This window comes from Pinus tabuliformis, chromosome 6 (assembly GCF_031772625.1).
Source record: "Pinus tabuliformis cultivar Carrire ecotype Pingquan chromosome 6, CPIR1, whole genome shotgun sequence".
Classification (NCBI taxonomy): domain Eukaryota; kingdom Viridiplantae; phylum Streptophyta; class Pinopsida; order Pinales; family Pinaceae; genus Pinus; species Pinus tabuliformis.
The window spans coordinates 1260167233-1260181115 of record NC_142292.1 but is presented as its reverse complement, the minus strand read 5'-3'; positions in this window follow the sequence as shown (position 1 = coordinate 1260181115).

Below are 13883 nucleotides of genomic sequence, written 5' to 3'. Positions count from 1 at the left end.
ACTGCATTTTTGTAAACAATTCAAAATCTACATGGAAACCCAAATATTATTGTAAGTGATAGGGATCCTATTTTCACTGGAAATTTTTGGACAAAACTATTTTCTTGTCTTGGTACTCAATTAGCTCATAGCTCATCTTATCATCCTCAATCAGATGGAAAAAATGATATTATGAACAATTTTTTAGAAGGATATCTCCGTTGCTTTGTATCTAATAAACAAACATGATGGATCAAGTGGTTACCCCTGGTAGAATGGTGGTATAACACTTACTTCCATACTAAAACAAAAATGACCCCATTTATGGCACTTTATGGATATCACCCATCATCCATCACATCATCTTTAAGAGACAATTCTAAGGTTCAAGTATTGGAAGATTACATCGAGCATCAAGAACAAGTTCTCCAATTCTCAAACTATAACCTGACTCTGGAACATAATCGAATGAAATAACATGCATATAAACATCACAATGAAATAAGTTTTGATCTAGACGATTGGGTATTTTTATGACTACAACAATACAAACAAATATCCCTCAAGCAAGCTAAGAAGGATAATAAATGATCACCCAAGTAATATGGCCCTTACACGGTGTTGCAAAAGATTAGTACTAAGGCATACAAATTGGAGTTGCCTGTGTCTTCGCGAGTACACCCACTTTTCCATGTTTCATGCTTAAAGAGGGTTATATATGAAAAGCTCCCAGTTCAAGCTATGTTCAGAGAAATTGACGAGGAAGGAAAAATCATCTTCAAGCCTAAAGTAATCACGAAAACAAGAATCTCAAAGTTATGGAATAGATCAATTTTAGAGTGTCCTATTACATAGAAGAACTTACCTATTGAAGACTCCACATGGGAGGATGAGTATTTTATTCAAAAGCATCCAACACTACTCAAGATTTGAGGACAACACTTTTTAAAATCATATGCGCATGTTAGGTCCCTATAATACTAGTGTCACCCACATATTGTTATTGTTATGTCTCGTATAAGCCTGGTATTGTTAATATTGTGCCCCTTAGAAGCCCACTATTTTTATTTTTGTGCCCTTAAATTATTATTTTTATGTAGGCTATAGTTATTTTGTGACCCCTTAGACTCCTATATATATACCAATGAGGTCTTTTCATTTGAACCATCCAAGAATCGTTCATCTATGTGAGGTAAAAGGAGGTTTCCCCCTTGAAGAAGCTTATTTTCAAGTTGTTGATCTATATTTTCTTCTATTTTTGTGATCTCGATTATTTTCAAGTTATTGATCGAGTTGTATGTGAGTAAATGTAGGGTACAAGCCTCCTACCTCTTCTCCAACTACCTCCAACATACTTCTGCATAGTAAATGCACCCTTTTCCTACACATTAATTATGTTAGGCCATAAGATATGATAAATATCCTTTAATATTCCTAACAAACACATTATAGTAAAAAGACATGTTATAAAATGCATGGAGAAAGGTAAATATATGCTAAAGGATGGCTAGATGGGCCTTGCTATATACCTATTAGTGAGGCTCATCATCACCCCCCTACTCAAGGTGTTGTTCACCCTTTGAGAAACTCAGCCACTTAATTCCATTTCATGTATAGCCATGGTGGCTACCCTCACATCCCAAGGTATCTCTAAAGGAGTTTCCCTCTTGAGGGTGGAACCCTACATTTTTCTCTATCTCTTCCCACTCTTACTGCTTTTCAATATGATCTTTTCTTTATTATAGCTCTAGAAATAGAGGAGAGTTGAACTTAAGCCCAATCCAGTTGGCATTCAGTCTTTGAACTATCCTTTTGTATAGGGCGTCTTCTCCAAGGAATTCCTCAATATCTCTAGAGAGTGGTACTCTAATATTTGTAAGCTATGTGGAAATGAGTGCCATGTTCTCTGAAAATCCTGCAAGCCCTCGGTCCCTAGTAGCCTAAAAATGTCTTCAAAGTGCATGATGGATTTCTCCTACATCTCTATGTAGATCAGTGCCAATTTTCGATCCTTAAAGATGATACTATGGTTGTTGAAGACGAGGTGAGGGGCCCTCAACTCTGCTTAGACTCATAGGGTTTCATTAGTTTCTCTGGATATGACCCTTTTCACCTCTTCAGCCCTTTCCTCCCCATGAGTCATCCAAGAGGCCAATGCCAACAATTGTACATCTCCCATGCTAGAATTTGGATCCTAGAAGTTCACACCAATCAATATGAGGTTGTGAATGTATAATTCTACCATCCTAGCTTTGTCCTCCATACTAGCTCCATGAAAAAATTCAATGAACTATTTTTAGTCCTTGAAGGGTAGTGAACAATATTGTGCTAGAGTCTTCATTTGAAAATGAAGCCACTATTATTTAAGTAACATGGCATATGTTTTTAGGGGATTTCTTCATTGGGTGGCCTCCATAGCCAAGCTTTTCATGGTGGCAAGTTGCCCTTCTTTCTTCTACAACTGCTCTTTTAATATTTTGTTCTCCATTTGAAGTTGGTCCCTCATGTCTACCTCTCTTGACCTCAAATCAGCCATAGGATTAACCCATTTTCTTCATTTTCTCTTCCATCAGGCCTACATCCTCAACTATCTTAGATTTTTCAATTTGCATCTACTGGTGGGTTCAACCACTTTCTTTTTCTAGCTCAAGGAGGATTGTGACTACAAACGTGGTAGGTATTATTTTCCCTTGGTCATAAACTTTGTAGTAACACCCAATATATGGTTTAGGATTAGGCTCTTATATACCTTTTGATCCTTCTCCTCCTTCTTGAGGTTGTGCAACACTTTTATGTAGCTCTTCCTTACTTTCTTGTAACATCTCTCCCTCTTCCTGTAGCACTACCTTTCTTTCCTATATCATGGCATATTCTTCTTGCAGCTGTCTCATCTGATATTTATGATTGGAATTACTCGGAGCGGGTGAATCAATAATTAAAAATTCTTTATTTTTGCTAAACTTAATCTTCTTTTTATGTAGTTAGTGGTTTATATTTGTGCTCAATTATTATTGAATTCCTTTTGTAGATGTCAAGGAGAGAAATTTGCATATTTTTTTATCACAACTTCAAAACATTCACACAACACGCAAGAATAAACACTTGAAGACACTATATATAAATGGAAACCCCAAAGGGATAAAACCACGAATTTTAGGTTGAAAGTAATGTGAAGACAAGCTTCTACTCCTTATTACATCATAATTTTGTAGGCACTAACCTACAAGAGTCTCCTACCTCAAAGGAAGCTCCAACTCCCACAATTTTTTTGTAGGCTACAACCTGTTCCTTTTCAGGCTGCAACATAGAAGGGAACAAAAATTTCTCAACCACAACATCAAGTCACAAATGTTGGATACCTTATATAAAATTACATTGTCAAGTTTATTGTTGAACTGCTTCTTATTTTCACTCCTTCTCTTCTACTACTACTCATCAACTCTTTGATTTAGACTCCTCCTAAAAAAAGTGTCCCTTTTTCCATTCCACATTTTATATTTTATAAGAAAATTATCTTGGCTATTTGTATTCTTTGCAAGAATATGAGATGAAGCATAGTCTCTTAGACTTCCAAAAACTACTCATAAGCTTGTCTCTTCACTTTCAGTGCTAAAAATTATTTGTAACATAAATTAGAGCTGAACTAATAGCTCAATCAGCAATAATTACAAGAGATAAGTCAAATTTGTATTATCTACATTTTATGTTCAAAGAAATATATGTATTCATCTCTTGTTTCAATATTTTATGTCCCACTTGACAATGTTTATCCTTCACATTGATTAGCATAGCCTTTACACTTCACATCACTTTTAACCTTTTGAATTCAAGCATAAATTATTCCAATTCAACATTCAACATTCATGTGATTAATGGAATCAACGCCAACATTTCCAACATTCTCCCCCTTTCGCATTGATGGAAACATAAAATACCTTTGTTACCTCCCCTTTTGGCATTGATGGAAACACAAAATACCTTTGTTAGCTCCCCCTTTGATATAAATGGTAGGGATTTTAAGACTCGAAATGATAGTTCATAATAAAACTCAATCCTAAGCATATCAAATATTAGTGTCAAGTATTAATGTACTATGAATGTGGATGCTTCTCCAAATTGTAGATGTTGCTCTAAATTGTAGACCCTTCAAATGCAATATATTGAAAATGTTGCCATATTTCTTGCTGCTCTTCAATAGGGATGCCACTATTAATAATATGGTTGCTCTCCAATAGGGATGCCACTATGAATAATATTGATGCAGGTGATAACTAAGAAAAAAGTAATAAACTGCTTCAAATAAATAAGGCTTCATATTAGTACTCGAGCCATATTAATGCTGGAGACGTCATATTAATTCTTGAGACTTCAATTAAACATTGGAGCATTTACTACGCTACATTAGTAAGTTAACATTGGATAAAATAATTAAAAACTCTTAATTATGATACGTTGAACAACATCATTCCAACTGCAAATACATTGAGTCTGAGCATTGGAAGTTGGAGCTGCAAATACGTTGGATATCGTTGATATATATGGTGAATATCGTTGATATATAAGTTGCATATACATTGGATATATGTTGGATATCTTTGGATATCGTTGATATATAAGTTGCATATACATTGGATATATATGAAAATTTGTTCAAGCAATATATGTTGGAGAATAAACGATAATCGGTTGAAGCAGAAACGATAATACGTTGGGTAACAGAAATACGTTCTACCTGTCCTTCCACTCATATGGGGACTATACATTGGAGTATTGGAGCATAGCGTTGGAGCATATCCATTGAGCTGCATTGGGTAATAGAAATACGTGTTTCTTGTCATTCCACTCATATTCAGCATGGTCAATTCTTGTAAATATTGTTTTTTTTCTTAAATAATCACGAGACTCATCCACAAGCTTCAAATGATTATTTCATCTGGGCATCAAATGCTTGTTTCATATGGGAATCAACCGCTTGTTTCATCTGCTTGTTTCATCCAGGCATCAAACACTTGTTTCATCCCGACATCAATCATGTAGGCAGGTTCAACCTCAATCAATACATGTATAGGTTCATTCAGATGTTCATAACCTGACTTATCCTTCAAATTTTCCTCCTTAACATAGCCTCTTCCTCTAATAAAAACTCAGGAACCAGTTGTAGATTCAACTCTCTTCATTGAGTTTCCTCTCGGTCCTATGAGCCGACCAACAAAATTGAAATGAGGAAATGTGTCAGTGGAACATCCATTCTGAGAATTGTTTTGACAAAAGGGTTAATGGAAGATGCATGTGATCCATGCCAACCCATAAATATTGCTTGTGAAATGCTCATTCTCTCTGTGTGAATATTGAAAATATTGCAAATATTTCCCCAACATCCTTCAATACTCGTCCATTCTAGCGCTTGTATTTTATAATTCGTCCTCCGCCTTCTCAACATGCATGCATTCAATCCTTCCTTCCATTCCGCCTCTGCATAACCCTTTTTTTGAAGATACTTGCCTAGTCTAGAGTAACACACATGTGGTGCTTGTTTAAGACCATATAGTGTTTTCTTTAACCTGCAAACATAGTTAGGATTATCTAACAATAAAAAACCTTTAGGTTATTCCATATAGACTTCTTCCTCAAGTTCACCATTTAGGCAGCAGACTTCACGTCCATTTGGTAGGCCAAAAAACATCCTGATTTCCTCTAGTCTCTAGACTGGTGCAAACGTCTCTTCATAATCAAGACCATCCACTTGTGAGTAACCCTTACACACTAGTCTGTCTTTGTTTCTAACAACCTATTCCTGTTCATTCATCTTACTTTTGAATACCCATTTTGTGCCAATGAAATTCTTTCTGGAAGGTCTTGGTGTTAGTTTCCAAGTCTCATTCTTCTCAATTTGATCTAAATCCTCATTCATAACATCTATCCAATTTTTTTCTTTACTTGCCTCTTCAAAGTTCTTTGGATCTATCTATGAAAACATAGCTATATGAACTTGCTCATATTTTTCTACTAGTTTCGTCCTTGTTTGTACTCCTTCACTTTTATCTCCAATAATTTGATTATCAGGGAGATTCTTTTGAGTGTCTTGAGGGTCCTTTTGAATAAGCCTATGTATCTTCTAATTCTTCATCTTGTACTTCATTCTCTTTACGAATATGATGATGATGATCTAGAAGATTGATAAAGCTTGTAATCTTGTTTTTATTTAAACGCTCTTCGTTAACCTTAGCATCTATGCATTCCACAATATTATGTAATTTTTTATTATAACATTTGTATCCCTTACTTTTTTACGAATATCCCAAAAATATTCCTTCATCACATCAAGAATTAAACTTTCCTAGTTTTTCATCATTATTTTTGAGACAACATTTACTACCGAATATTTTAAAATTCTTAATTGATGTTGGTTTCCTATTCCATAGTTCATAAGGTTTCTTATCACAATTTGGTTTTCAGACATGCCTTATTAAGAATGTGTACTCTTTTATGCACCGCTTCTAACGAATAGGTTTGAGCAATGTTTCTTTCTTGCATCATGGCTCTGGCTATTTGTTGACAAACCTATTTTGTCTCTCTCTGACTCCATTCTAGTTTGGTGTGTCTACAATAGTATATTGTTGTTTTATCCCAAATTCATTACATAGGTCTGCAAACTCATCTGATGTAAATTCTCCTCCTCTGTCTAACCTTATGCACTTTTTCTTGCACCCTGTTTGATTTTCCGCCAATGCCTTAAATATTTTAAATTTCTCAAATGCTTCTAACTTATTTCTAAGGAATGCCACCCAAGTCAATCTCGAATAGTCATCGATTACAAGCATGAAATATTGTTCTCCTCTTGGTGCTTATATTCTGGAAGGCCCACACAAATTCATATGAACTAGTTGCAAAGGCTTACTACTTGATAGTTTATCTTTGACTTTTAATGATGTTCATGTTTGATTACCCATTTAACATGACTTGGAGATAATATTTTGAGGTTTCTTTATTGTTGGTATATCTTTGACTGCTCCTTCTTGCTGAGTTTGATGATATAATTAAATTTGAGATGCCCCAATCTCTTATGCCATAGTCAGGATTCATCTTGTTGTTGGACATTGGATAAACGAATGCTCCCTGTGTGTTTTGTGACATGAACTAACCGCCTATCATGGATCACTATCTCTAGTGATGCGATCATTGACTAACACCTACGGGTTTTGGTATAACAACAATCTTGATTCCTGGTATCAGAGCATAGGTGACGAGTTTTGTACACACCCGACTCACGTTGGGGGGGATATTGTTTGACATTGGATAAACCAATGCTCCCCGTGTGTTTCGTGACATGGACTAACCACCTCTCATGGATCCATATTTCTAGTGATGTGATCATCTATGATGATGCGATCATTGACTAACACCTGTGAGTTTTGGTCTAATGACAATCGTGATTCCCAACACTTATTTTCTTATGTAGCATTCCTCACTCTCTTCTTTCAAGATATTTACATTATTCTCAGTTCGAACTCCTTTAGCCAGAGGTTTCCTTGTAGATGTTGACCTGGTTTTGCAGTCTTGAGCTCCAAAGAGAACATCACACCCTTTGTCACACATTTGACTTACACTAAACAAGTTATGTTTTAAACCATCTACAAACACAACATCTTGAGCCGTTCCTCTTTTGTTGTTCAGACTAACTGTACCTTTTCCTCTAATTCTTCCTTCATCATTACCGATTGTGAAATTTCAAGTTTTATTTTCATTCAAGGAAACAAAATTGCTTTTAATTCGTCATATGTCTAGAACAACCATTGTCCACATATCATTTATTGTTTTGATCTTGAGCATACAAAACTAGATCACACTTATCAGTTTTCTTTTCTTCTACCTTCTTTCTCCATTTCATGTATCCATTTGTTCTATAAATGTTCTAAGATGCTAATATCTTGTCTTTAAGCTGACATACATAAGAGTTGTGCCAAAATTTGTGGCAATAGAAACATTCAGTGATATCAAGGATAGGATAAAATGCATTTTTGTCTAGGTTCATGATTGTTTTAATGTTTGTGAATCCATTTTTTCTCATCTTAACATTTCCCAAGTCAATTCCTCTGGCATAAGCTCTACAATTTAGGGCTCTACGTCCAAAGTTTTTACAACAGTAACAATATCTATAAAACAAATATATGTACCTGGTAGTGGATGTTGTTTGAGAATCTAACCATCTTGACATTTGATAATCCTGTTTCCTGAAGAAGTGTGATTTCTGATAGATTGTTGTTTGATTGTCCATTCCTTTTTCCTTTTGTACTTTACCGAAAATTTTCCTTTGCAGTTGCTCACTTGATGTTGAAGTGTTGCTCAAACTTTTGTTCTTAGATTGATGTGAGTTGTCATCCTCTCTCCTAGCAACTTTTACAAAGGTAATTGTTATTTTATCCTCTGCCTTTGATTTACTGGATTCTCCTTCATAGCCTAACCCATTCTTTATGAGTGGAGACCTCTAAGCATTTAATATCACATCCAATTTTTCAAACCCTTTTATTTGTTGAATATTCATGTTTAGTTCAGTTTGAGCCTTCTCTAGCTTTTTATTTAGACATACCACCTCTTCCTCCAATCTTTCACACTCTTAGTTTTTCTCTTTTATTTGCTTCATTAAAATGTCTTCCACCTTCTTTGCTTCTTCAATTTCAACTTTCAACTTGATAATGTCTTTTAAATTTGATTCTTCCTTTACATATTTCAATAGGTTCTCTTTCTTCTTTCTATTCTTTAGTTTAAGTCGTTCTATTTCATCTAGGGCATTGATTAACTCCTCCTCAAGGTTTACATCACCTTCCTCTTCTTCTTCATATTCTTGGCAATCATTTTCAAGTTATTCCAAGGACATTAGCATGAATTCACCGGTTCCATCTTCACTAGAGGATTCATTAAAACTTTTAGATCCACTGCTATCTTCTTGAGCATAGATTTTTTTTCTTTTTAATTGCCTCTCTTTCTGCATTTTGTTAGATTTGTTCTTCTCTTTTCCTTTAGGCTGATTTCCCTCTTTCTTGTAAGGGAATTTTGATGCATAATGTCCCACTCTTCCACAGTTTAAACACTAAAATGGAAATTTTCCTTTATACTTACATGTGCCTTCCTTCAACGTTCTAACAAATTTTACTTCTTCTTCATTAGAACCTGAGCATGACCACTCCTTTTCTTCTATGAGGTTGTCTGCCTTGAATGCTGCCTCTCTACTAGTTTTCTTCCCTTTTGGAATTCTCATCTCATATGTTGTCAAAGAGCCACGTAGTTGATATTTGTTCAAAGTCTCAAAGTTTGTTGTTTCTTCTATAGCTGAAACCTTAGGATTGAATTTAGAAGGTAATGACCTCAAAATTTTCTGAACTATTACACTTACGTTGATTCTTTCTCCTAGACCCAACATGATATTTACAAATTCATCAACTCTTAAAAGAAATTTAGTTATATCTTCATCTTCATGCATTTTTAAGGTCTCAAATTGTGGTCTATACATTTGTAATTTGGCTATCTTCACCATTTTACCTCCTTCATGAATATTTTCTAATTTAACCTATATATTTTTAGTTGTCTCACAATGCATTACTTTGATAAATTCAGACTCACATAGACCAATGAAAAGTGCATTCATAGCGTTTTCATTAGCTATAAAATTCAGTTTGGCATCTTTGTCACTAGGTGTTTCCTTTGGTTCTTCATACCCCATCATCATAGCAACCCAAACTTCTATTCTTAGAGACATTAAATATGTCTCCTTTCTTACTTTCCAGAAAGCATAATTTGTACTAGTAAATAAAGGTGCCTTATTTGTTGAGCATCCTTCTTGACTAGCCATTTTACTCACTTAGGACCTCCTTCTAGTTGTTATACTTCTACTGAAGGAACCTTGCTCTGATACTAACTGATATTTATGATTGGGAATTATTAGGGGGGGGTGAATCAATAATTCATTTTTTTTCAACTTAATTTTCTTCTTATGTAGTTAATGGTTTAGATTTGTGCTCAATTATTATTGGATTCCTTTTGTAGGTGTCAATGAGAGAAATTTGTATATTTTTTTATCTAGACTTCAAAAAATTCACAAAACATGCAAGAATAAACACATGAAGACACTGAATATAAGTGGAAACCTCGAAGGGAAAAAACCACAAATTTCAGGCTGAAAGTGATGTGAAGGCAAGCTTCTACTCCTTATTACATCAGATTTTTGTAAGCTCTAACCTACAAGAGGGTCCTACCTCAAAGGAAGCTCCAACTTCCACAAATTTTCTGTAGGCTACAACCCACAAGAGGCTCCTACCTCAACAGGCTACAACCTATTCATTTTCAAGTTGCGACATAGAGGGGAACAAAAATTTATCAATCACAACATCAAGTCACAAATGTTGGTTACCTCATATATAATTTTGTTGTCAAGTTTACTATTGAACTACTTCTTCTTTTCACTCCTTATCTTCTGCTACTACTCATCAACTCTATGATGCAGAATCCTTCCCCTAAGAAAAATGTCCCTTTTTCCATTCCACATTGTATATTTTATAAGAAAATAATCTTGGTTTTTTGTATTATTTGTAGGAATATGGGATGAAGCATAGTCTCTTGGACTTCCAAAAACTACTCACAAGCTTGTCTCTTCACTTTCAGTTTTGAAAAGTATTTGTAATATGAAATAGAGTTGAACTAACAACTCAATTAGCAAATTGCAAGAGACAAATCATAATTGTATTATCTACATTTTTATTCAAAGATATATATGTATTCAGCTTTTGTGTCAATATTTTATGTCCCACTTGAAAATGTTTAGCCTGCACATTGATTAGCATATCCTTTTCACTTCACATCACTTTCAGCCTTTTGCATTCAATCATAATTTTTTCCCAATTCAACATTCATGTGATTAATGACATCAATGCCAACATTTCCAATATCATCTTGGCTCCCCTAGCATTTAAATTCATTGGTGAGGTTTAGGGATTCTTTCCTTTAGCTTTGAGGGAGATCACCTCTTCAATTTTCTTTTTACCCTTCTCTAATTCCCCCTCTTGGTGACTAGCTGAACCCTAAATGGTGATGGGGGTGGTTGAGAAAGGTTGAGGCTTCCTCTACTTGAGTATACTATTTCTTCTCCCTCTTGAAATAAAAAGGGCCTTGCTTTGGTTGCCTCCCTTTGACCTTGATTGGTGTACGTAGGGATGCCAAGGTGGCAACCACTTCTTGTTCAATGTTTCCCTCTAAAAGGCTTTCTTTCTATTTTTTTCTCCTCCTCTTTTGAGGCTTAGAAGGTTCCCAAAAGGCTTCTTATTTTGTCTTTGGTCTTTACTCTTCCTTCTCTTCCTCAATTTATTCTCCTTTTTCTTCCTCCCCCTCTGCAGTGTCTTCTTCTGCAGATCCATATTTTCTGGTCTCTTCATGCTTTAGTAAATCTTGGGCTTGAATCTCATTGAAATCCTCCCTATCCATGTCTACAAAGTTTGTCCATGACATAGGGTTCTTGATTTGCACCATAGAATCCATCACAATGAGCCTTATCATCCCATGATGAGAAATTTATTGATGTTTCCCTTCTCTCATCCTTTGGCTTATTTCCACCATGTACTGAAGAAGGAAGTGGGGAACACTTAGTCTGCTTGGGATAGGAAATTATGTCTCGAATTTGATCTCATAAAGTATCCTAAACTAATAGGCATAGACAACACTGAGCCTCCACTCACAACATATGTATTTCAAGATGTGATAGGGCACTTCATCCCATGGGTAGGGTATACTCTCCCTTCTAACCCCATTGTTATATTAAATTGGTTTCTCTCGAGGGAGGAAGAAGTTATTTTTAGTTGTGATGGATTTTATTCTATCCTCCTTGCCCCACCTAACTCCTAGGGCCAATGTGGTCACCCTACTGATGACTTATGCATTTAAATGGATGACAATCCCCCTCAGAATGGTGGTGCCTCTATATTCCCCTTGAGTTTGGAGAGATTTTGCAAATTCATGAGTAATTTCATGATCAAACCCCTTGATTTTCTCAAATAAATCCATCCACTTGTGGTTTGTGAACATGTCCTTGACATGAGGGTTTTTGTGGATGCTTGTTGAGTCTGTGGGCTCTCTTCTATTAAAGTTCCCTCCCCTATTGTAGTATTTTCAAAGTTTTACAAGGAATTTACTGTCAATTATCAATTTCAAAGCAGCCCGGGGTTTCAGAGCAAAGGTGACAGGACTGGTGCCCTTTTGCTAATTATAGGAACAAAATTGTATGCCCAGGTTAAAAAAAAATCATTCTCTTACTATCATGTTTATATTATAAGAGGAATCAGATTTTGAATTTCTTTCCACTTTCAGGAGTTTGCTATAGGATACCTTTATATACAAAATATGACGAATTCCATAGGTTTTTGGTGCATGGGAGGTGAGGAAAATTTTCTACTTACCCTTCCATTGGAGGCTCCTTCATGGCTATGGGGTTTTGGAGGATTAATTGCACAAAATCAAGCCCTTTCCCACATCTCAATTCAATCCCATAGCAGCCAGTTAGAATCATGTACCACTTATTCTATATCTTGTGGCACTAAGCCCAAATCATGTAGTAGTTAGTATTTGGCCTTGTAGATTCTCTATGGAGGCATATGTGACCCATGGTGTAGCTAGATTTCCGCATGACAAAGGCAGTGACCCATCTTACCATTTTTAAAATGAAAATTTTGGTACAATGAGGCTCGAGGCCACTCTTTATTCCTTTTGTGGTCTGGTGGTGGGCTTAGAGTGTTGTGTTAGCTGCCCCCCACCTACCACCACTAAAAGGAAAAGACCTTCTAGCAGAGGTTTTCATGGAGGCCCCTATAAAAATAGCCCCAAAATCTGTTTGTAGCGAAGGTGGATGGGCATATGTTTTCATGGATGTTTCTTTGATGATGCGTCTAAAATATTCAAGTGCAGTGGTGATTTATTATCACTACACGCACTAGGGCCAGATATAACATGTTGCACCATAGATTTTTTTTTTTGAAATATAAAAAACCACAGTGCACTAAATACCAAAATGCACCAGTGCTTGCAAATTCTCCATCATTGGACTCCTTCATATATTAAAACATACTGATGCTATTAGATAATGATGTCATGGTGTGGTAAACGTATAACATTGCCTCGAGGAATCTTATAAGGAGTACTGATAGACAATTTCTACTTTCTAAAAAAAGACTGGTTCTATTGTAAAACCATAACATCAGTGCGTTAAGGGTAACATAGAGCCTTGGTGAGTCTTGATAAATCACTGTGATAATTTTAAATTAAAAAAATACACAGTGCTTTTTGATATAGCCTGCCCTGTTGTGCTTCGTAAAACAAAATGGAGGAGAGTTATATTAAAAAAACCCTCCCGATAGTAATTTTCATTTTTACAATCTACAATGCAGTTAATCTTTGAAGCATCGATACCACTCTTTCCACGTGAAAATGCCCTGACATTGGTGCTTCTCTTGCTCACCACCTTTTAGTATCGTGCTCACTGTTTGAGTTTCCAATTTTTTCAAATGGTGTGAAAATTTGTTTTTCTCCATTATATGTCCACAATGGCTCTCCGATGACCAAATGTATGGGCAATCTCTATGTTTATTTCTAATTTAAGTTTTTAACGATTAGAATTGCAAATTAGGTTGAATTTGTCATTTTTTTCAAAAAAAAAAATCGATGTGCGATGCACTCGATATGCTCGGTTCACACTGGTAGCAGTGCACCTTGTAAATTTATAGGGTGCACCATGTTTCGGTGTGTGAACATAACACACTACCATTGTGGCGGTGTGTTTTGTAAATATGAACACATCGGGAAAGATGCGACATATTGTGTGTCGGTGCGTCACTCTCGGTGCATTTATATTTTCCAAATGCACCAGA